Source organism: Miscanthus floridulus, chromosome 11 (assembly GCF_019320115.1).
Source record: "Miscanthus floridulus cultivar M001 chromosome 11, ASM1932011v1, whole genome shotgun sequence".
NCBI classification, from domain to species: Eukaryota; Viridiplantae; Streptophyta; class Magnoliopsida; order Poales; family Poaceae; genus Miscanthus; species Miscanthus floridulus.
The window spans coordinates 81,053,440-81,060,886 of record NC_089590.1 but is presented as its reverse complement, the minus strand read 5'-3'; the positions used below and the strand labels follow the sequence as shown (position 1 = coordinate 81,060,886).

The 7,447-nt window shown below is 51.9% G+C and overlaps 1 pseudogene; it reads right to left on the bottom strand.

Annotated features, from left to right (window-relative positions):
* Positions 1–4,954: 4,954 nt before the first annotated feature.
* Positions 4,955–6,366, bottom strand: LOC136490907 (E3 ubiquitin-protein ligase PUB23-like; annotated as a pseudogene).
* Positions 6,367–7,447: the final 1,081 nt, after the last annotated feature.

Below are 7,447 nucleotides of genomic sequence, written 5' to 3'. Positions count from 1 at the left end.
AGAGTCGCTCGTCTCGCAGACGGCGAAGACGTACGGCAGCGCCTTCTCGTACTGCCTCCCGGCGGGCAACAGCACCACCGGGTCCTCGCGCTCGGCGCACCCAGCAACAACACGGCAGGGTTCCTGTTCACGCCGCTGCACAGCGTGCCGAAGGAGCCGACGTTTTACTTGGTCAATCTCACCGGCATCAGCGTCGGAGGGACGCAGCTCGACATACAGCCGACCGTGTTCTCCGGAGGCATGATCATAGACTCCGGCACGCCTGACGTCGCGCGCGCGGTCGTCGGACACGGTAGCGCCGGCGCGCTCGTGGAGATCTGCCAGACGGGGGACTCCGTCTCCCAGACCGCCGCGGCCGGCGCGCTCAGGAACCTCTTGGCGGTGCCGGAGGTGCGGCAGGCGTTGGTGGACGAAGGAGTCGTCTGCGTCATGGTCGGACTGCTAGACCGCGGCGCCGCCGCTTGCGCCGCTGCCGGAAGCTCCGGCGACCCCCGTCTCCGGGCACTGCCGAGGCAGGCCATGGGCGCCCCTGCGCCACTCCCCAGCGCACGCACCGTGGAGGCCTTCTCCCGGACCACAGGCGCCGACGCCGTGAGCAGCTGCACCATCGCGGCGACGTTGGCGCGGCCGAGCGCCGCCAGCACGCTCCGCTCGTCCCTGCGCAGCGCGTCCAGCAGCCCGTCCACGGCCCGGCTCTTGGCCTCGGGGTGCCCGATCTGCAGCCTCGCAAGCAGCTCCCGGACGTCTGCGGATGGGACCCCAGCCGCAGCCGTTGCCGCAGCCTCTGCTGCAAGCCACGCTGCTCTTCGCTTGGAAAAGAGAGTTCGTCCGGTGCAGTTGCTGTGAAGGAAGAACGAGGCACCGACTTCCATGATTCCATCGCTAGAACCGAAGGACTGCATCCTCGGTTGAGTTGGAGTAGAACCTAAGGACTGCATCCGGGACTGCGCGCTGCTCGTCAAGACCGGCTGTGCTGTCAGGCGACGACGCGGACAGGCGCTACAGCGTGAGCGCGGCCTTCTCGCGCGCCACGAGGCTGCCGGACTCCGCCAGCATGACGAGCGGCGGCAGGACGCCCTCCGCCTCGTCCCGCTCCGCCCCTGGGAGCCGGTGGCGGACGTGGGCGACGCCCTGATGAAGAGCGACGGAAGCAGCAGGGGCGGCGGCGCCGGGGACAGCGACGGCCAGCAGCGGCAGCCCAGTCCGTTGTCTTTTGCAAGACGCCGACGTGCATGCATCATGCAGCGCATGCATGCGTGTGTGCGGCGTCCACCTGGACCTCCACCTGGACCTTGATCACGATGACTGGAGGTTGAGCGCGTAGAAGATAAAGAAAGGTAGGGTTTTTTTTTATATAAATGTACTTTAAATTTAAGGTTAAATAAATAGGTATGGACCTGGAGTGAATCATTTTAAAAGTTTATGAACCCAAAAAGTCACTTTGAAAGTTGATGGACCCAACTGAAACCTCCTCACAGGTTAATGGATCTCTGGTGTATTTAACTCTAAAAAAAACTTATCTAATTTCCGACTTTCTGTTAACAATTAACACGACTTTGTAGTTTTTTTCGGGAGTTCTGGTCCAGAGCTATTGGATTTTGAGTTGTTTCATTATTTGCGAACTGTGGCCAGTGGCCCTAGTCCAAAACTCCAAATACTAGGATGTGCAAAGTTTTCGTGTCCTGTTTTGTCGCCTCGCTCCAACGGCGCTCCGCTTGACTTAGCGACATGAGTATTGTAAATTCATTTCCCTAAAAGACAAATTTATTCCGATTTAATGGTAGCACGGTTGTACAGAAATTTTAATTAGCATTTGGATCAAGAGCATGAACAATAAAATGGCCTAGCCGCGGGCTTCCGTGCGTGGACGCCGGCGTTGCTTGACGGCGCAAGGAAGAGGACGAGCTCGGCCCAGCCCAGAAGTCAGCAAGCACCTTCCATAGCCGCGCCCTATCCGCCCCTGGCGCTGACGGGTGGCGGAGGATCCTGCCTCGTTTTCCAAGTCATCCTGTGGGCGACCAACCGCTGCGTTGGGAGGGTGGTGAGGCCAGGCCTCAACGAGGCGCCCACGCGGCGTCAGACCCCAGATCATCCCCGCCGATTTTCGGGGTAGGTGCTTCAATTGCCTATCTCGGACTCACCGGGTGGCTACCTGCCGGCTTCCCCGCCGCTGACTGCGCTGCCGAGGTTTTCGGCACATGACGCGTGATTGCGAGCGACAGAGGTCCAATGCTGTAGTTGCTGCCTCCAATGGCCGCTCCTCCTGCACGCCGTTGATGGGCTCCTGCACGCCGTTGATGGGTGTATGTGCGCTGGGTGGTAGAGCATGGTCGTGGACTAGCTCACTTCGCTTCGGCAACATCACCATCAAAGCCACCTCTAAGTTGCCTGTTGATTCGTCGACGCCGCACTCCCCGTCCGAGATTTCTGCTGCAAATGAGGTTGTCGTGCACTCCTCCCTGCCCTGGGTCTCCTGCGACGTGGACTTCTTCGACCCCATCGCTTCCGAGCCGCAGGCCGTGCCGGCCCATGAGCGATGGGATCCCATGCGCTCCGAGGAGATGGTTGTCACGGAGAAGCCTTCGGGTATGGGGTCCCAGCCGGACCTAGAGGGTCGCTTTCCGGCGTAGCTTTGTGGATGCCCTGAGTTGGCCCTGCATCGCTCGCCCCATGGTAGGAAACGGCCGCGGACGCTTGTGCCGGATTCGGAGGTCACGGAGCTTGAGCTGTTGAGGCACAGCTGCGGGTCATCGACTGAACGACGAAGGCCACAACGCTCAACCTCCATCGGTTGATGCGTCACTATTGGCACAATTGAAGGTGTGGCTGTGCATCCCGCTTGAGACCCCGTTGATCAACAAGCTGAGGCTGAGGAGGTCCCTTCAACGGTGATGTCGGTGCGTCGAAGTGGGAGGCTGACTGCTAAGACCAAGGCCTCCAACCCGACTGTCCAGGCACAAAATATGCTGAAGCAAAAGCTAGGGATCACAGAGGCACAAGGTCCGAACCCTCCGGATTTGGACAGTATCAAGGCCTTCTTCGCTTGCGCCGTTGTCGCCCTCCGAACAGGAGGCCCTTCAGGCACTCTTTGCTCCAGATTTCGATCCGGTGGCCATGAAGCTGAACATCATTGGCTTCGAGCACGACGCTTTTTAGCCACTGAATTCAAGGCCTACTGTGTTTGTCCCTATGCTTGGCCCCCTCACGGTCGCTAAGTAGTTTCTTTTGTAATCACAAATATGTGAGCTCTGTCGGTATTTGGCTCGGTAATCACAAACTACCGTCCCAGCTTTAAATTGTAAAACTCTTCTTCTGCTTAATGAATACCGTGTCCAATGGCACGTTTGAGAAAAGATCGTAGTATACATACATCAAATCTGTAACACTTGTTGCTCACAAAGATAATTTTTCCAGAATGTGAAGGCATTCCAAACTTGGCATGATCGCCTTTGCTGTCCACTCAAGTGTGACCAAACTGAGTGTGACCAACATAATGACGAGGAAAACTTTGAGCAATTATGTTGGTCACACTCAAGTGATGTAAAATTTTCCCACTTTCCTTGGGGCTCTCTTACCTCAAAATTTAAATTGAACTGTTCAAGTTCCTTAAACGTATTAAGGATACAAATGTGGTCCCATCCAATCCAACCTATGTCCGGACCATTCAGGTATATCATGGGGTTCTTGAGGAAACATATGGCCACCATTGTCTGTGATGATAAGAATAGCTAACGAACAGTTTTGGAAGTTTAGGGGGGATCAAAATCCGGTTTTATATATGAGGGAGAAAAACCAAACTTCATGAATTGTGGACGGGTTAAAAGGAGTATTTCTCTGGCATGCGTTCATTTGTTCTGTGAAATTACCGGCAATGACACTCCGGAGAGAGAAAAGATGAGAGAATCAAAGAGTTTTCAGCAATTTCAGCAATAGCCTTCACTAATCATCAGGTTTAGAGCATCCACAGTAGACACTCAGCATGGTTCTTTATCACAAAATTTAGAAATAAAAAAGCTCCAATAGACTTTAAACCACTCTCTGTCTTTTCCTCTATCCAAAATCACTCTTCTCGCTTTTTATTTTTGGGGAGGCTACATGAATCTCTAAAATCTAAATGCAATATGATGGTTTTCTTATAATTCTTTCACACAAGAAATTTATGATAAACTATTGGAGTATAGAGAACAAAAAATGAAAAATCCATTGGAGACATGAGAAATATATAAAGAGAATATTCATTGATTGACTCTCCAGATAGACATATAGAGCCCCTTTAATTTGCTCTTATAATACTCCAAGTGGAAATTTATTTTCCGATTCTATGTACTATATGGTTTTAGTGGTTAATATATGGGATTTTTTTTTTAAAAAATTCTGGTCCCAAAATTACAACCGGATGAATCTCCTTGTAACGCAAATTAAACGAAATGCACGCTCCAAGTTCCTTTTAGCCTCATAAAATGATGTCAATGTCGCTTTGTCACTTTGACACTGAGGAAACATTACAGCATCTTTTTTTCCAATGTCCTTTTGCCATGTGCTGCTGGAATACTCTGGGTCTTGCCCACTTGATCCAAGATGATCTTCTCGATTCTCTTTCAACCTTCAGACTACAATTATAGCAGCCTTTCTTCATGGAAATAATTATATCATATGCATGTGCTGGGCCATCTGGGCTGCTTGAAATGACAATATCTTCAGAGATATGCAGCACTCTCTGAATAATTGCAAGTTTACTTTCAAGAAAGAGTTAGCTCTATTAAGCTTAGAGCTAAAGGCAAATATCAACCCAAGTTAGATCAATGGCTAGAAGGCTTTGTGTAATACTCATGATTTTCTTTATTTCTTTATTTGTTTCCTGAGCTTCATGCTCAGCCCCTGTATTTATACATTAAAAGTTTTAATTCAATAAAATCCAGTAGGGGGGAACACCTCCTGTTTCATCAGAAAAATGATGTCAATGTCATACGTACAGCTGCACACAAAACTACAAATCATGGATCATGGATGGATCAAAATCCAAAAATCTAGCATTTTAACTGTACAAATAATGCTCATAATCGTGTTCAACGCACTCGGAATTTCTCCGCGCATTTGCAGTGACATGCAGAGATCAATTGAGGAATTTCAGGTAGTCCCTGAGGTCGGTGGGAAAGCACGGGTACTGCCTCCAGAATGCGCCGTGCACCCTGAGGAGCTTCGCCGCCTTCTCCTTGGTGGAAGCCGAGTTCTCCACCTGCAGGAGCGCCAGCAGCTTCCCCACGCCGCCGCTCATCAGCATGTCATCCAGCACCCTCTCCCCGGGCGTCACCGCGCACGCCACCAGCCACAGCACGCTCACGGCCAGCCTGCTGGCGAGGACCGACACGCGCAGCATCGTCCGCGCCACGGCCGACACCTGCCAGCGCGTGCTCCGCGAAGGCGAGCCGGCCCTCGGGGCACTTGCACAGGCGCTTGAGAAGGAGGAGCGCGCGCTCGGCGACTCGGCGATCGGCGTCGGGGAGGAGCTCCACGAGCACGCAGACGGCGCCCACCTCCACGGCCTTGGCGCGCCGAGCGCCGCGGGAGCGCGCCGTGACGTCGAGGAGCACGTCGAGCGCGCGGGAGCTCAACTTCGCTGAGGCACCATCGGACAGGAGCTCGAGGAGGGACTTGACCAGGTCGTCGACGTCCACACCAGGGGTCCAGTCACGCTCGGGCGCCACTGGCACTGGAGATCTTGGCGAGGATGGCCATAGCGTGCAGCCTCGACTCGGCGCTGCCGCGCTGCACCACCGCGACCACGGGCTTCATGCACTCGGGTTTGAGCACGAGCTCCACCGACGCGTCGTCGGAGAGAGGGAGCGTGGCGAGGACCGCGCCGGCCTCCTCGCACGTCCGGAACTCCGAGAAGTCTCCACCGGCGCAGCTCTCCACCAGCGCCTGTGTCATGACGCGGCCGAGCACCTGAATGCCGCCGTAGGCGACGAAGTCCTCCTGCGCTGCCACGTCTTCATCCATGCAGCGCCTGAGGTTCTTGAGCGCGGTGACCTTGAACGGCGTGGCCTCAATGCCAGCGAGCACCGACGGTAGCTTTTCCCGCGCCAGCTTATTACACAGCGGCGTGCTCGACGACGATGACGAAGAGGAGGAGGAGGCGCGGTGAAGCCAGGTGGAGATGACGCGCTTCAGAGTGTGGTTGGGCGTGAGGTCGAAGGAATTCAGCCGCTGCATGGTGGCCGGGCACGTCGTCTTGCCGTACTTGAAGAACCACCGCTCTATGCTTCGGCGATCGTAGGTGACGCCGGTGGACACCGTGACGGGGTCCTCCATCAGCTCCATGGAGATGGGACACAAGAACAGCTGAGGCGGCTCCTCCATGGACATCACCTAGAATCGAACTCTATCTGGGGCAAATCCAAGCAGCTGAAACTGGCAACCAATCAAGACTCAAGCAGGATTCTTGGCTTCAGATTTGTACAGAAAACAAAGTAGCATGTCTGAGAGGGACGCTGGAGGGGATCAGGGCCCAGGGGTATGGGTTTTATATCTGCATTTAGGTGTAATATAATGCAGATGTCATACTAAACCGTCAAATAACTCAGGCTCAATATGGTATAAATTAGTACTCCCTTTATTTCAAAGTATAAGTCATTTTGTCTCTAAATACTATACATCAAGATATACACTAGATCTAAGATTTGGAATAGAGGAGTAACTTTTACTCCCTCCATTTCCAAGTAAATCAATTTTTAGAGCTGTCTTAAGTCAATTCTTTTTTAGTTTGACCGAGAAAAAACGCCTAGATTTATGACACCATATTAGTATCATTACATACAACATAGAGCTATATTTTCATAGTGTGCTTATTTGGTCAAATTATATTATGATTTGGTCAAATTTAAAAAATGTTGGCTTAAGACATCTATATAATTTGATCTATATGTCGTTTTAATTTTGTAGACAAAGCGTCTAGCTAGATGCATAACAAAAACTATGAACATCGAAAGGTCAAAAATACCAATAATTTGGGACAGGATGGAGTATTATGTTTCTTTTTTCAGGACAGAGGGTAAGCACAGCGTTGCAGTGAAAATAGTACATCATGCAAATGCTAGGGTAATATTGCAAACAACAGCAAATTCTTGGTCCTTACAAAAGCACATGATTTTCATAGTTGAAACAAAATTCATGATTTTTAACTACTGTCTACGAAGACGCTACAAGACCAAGTGGAAGAGCGCAGCTTGCAGTATTAGTATCGTCGCAATTTGATTTCCATGGACCATAAACAGTGCAACATGAGCTGTGGTCAGAACTCAGAAGTCAGATGGCCACAAAAGTAAGCCATGCTTACATATTGAGTGCAAGGTTGGCACCTATAATAAAGGCAGGCCGACATCGATTGGCCAAGATCTACAAACTCAAGACTTCGTCTCTCATCTAAACGCTAAAAAGGGATTTTGAC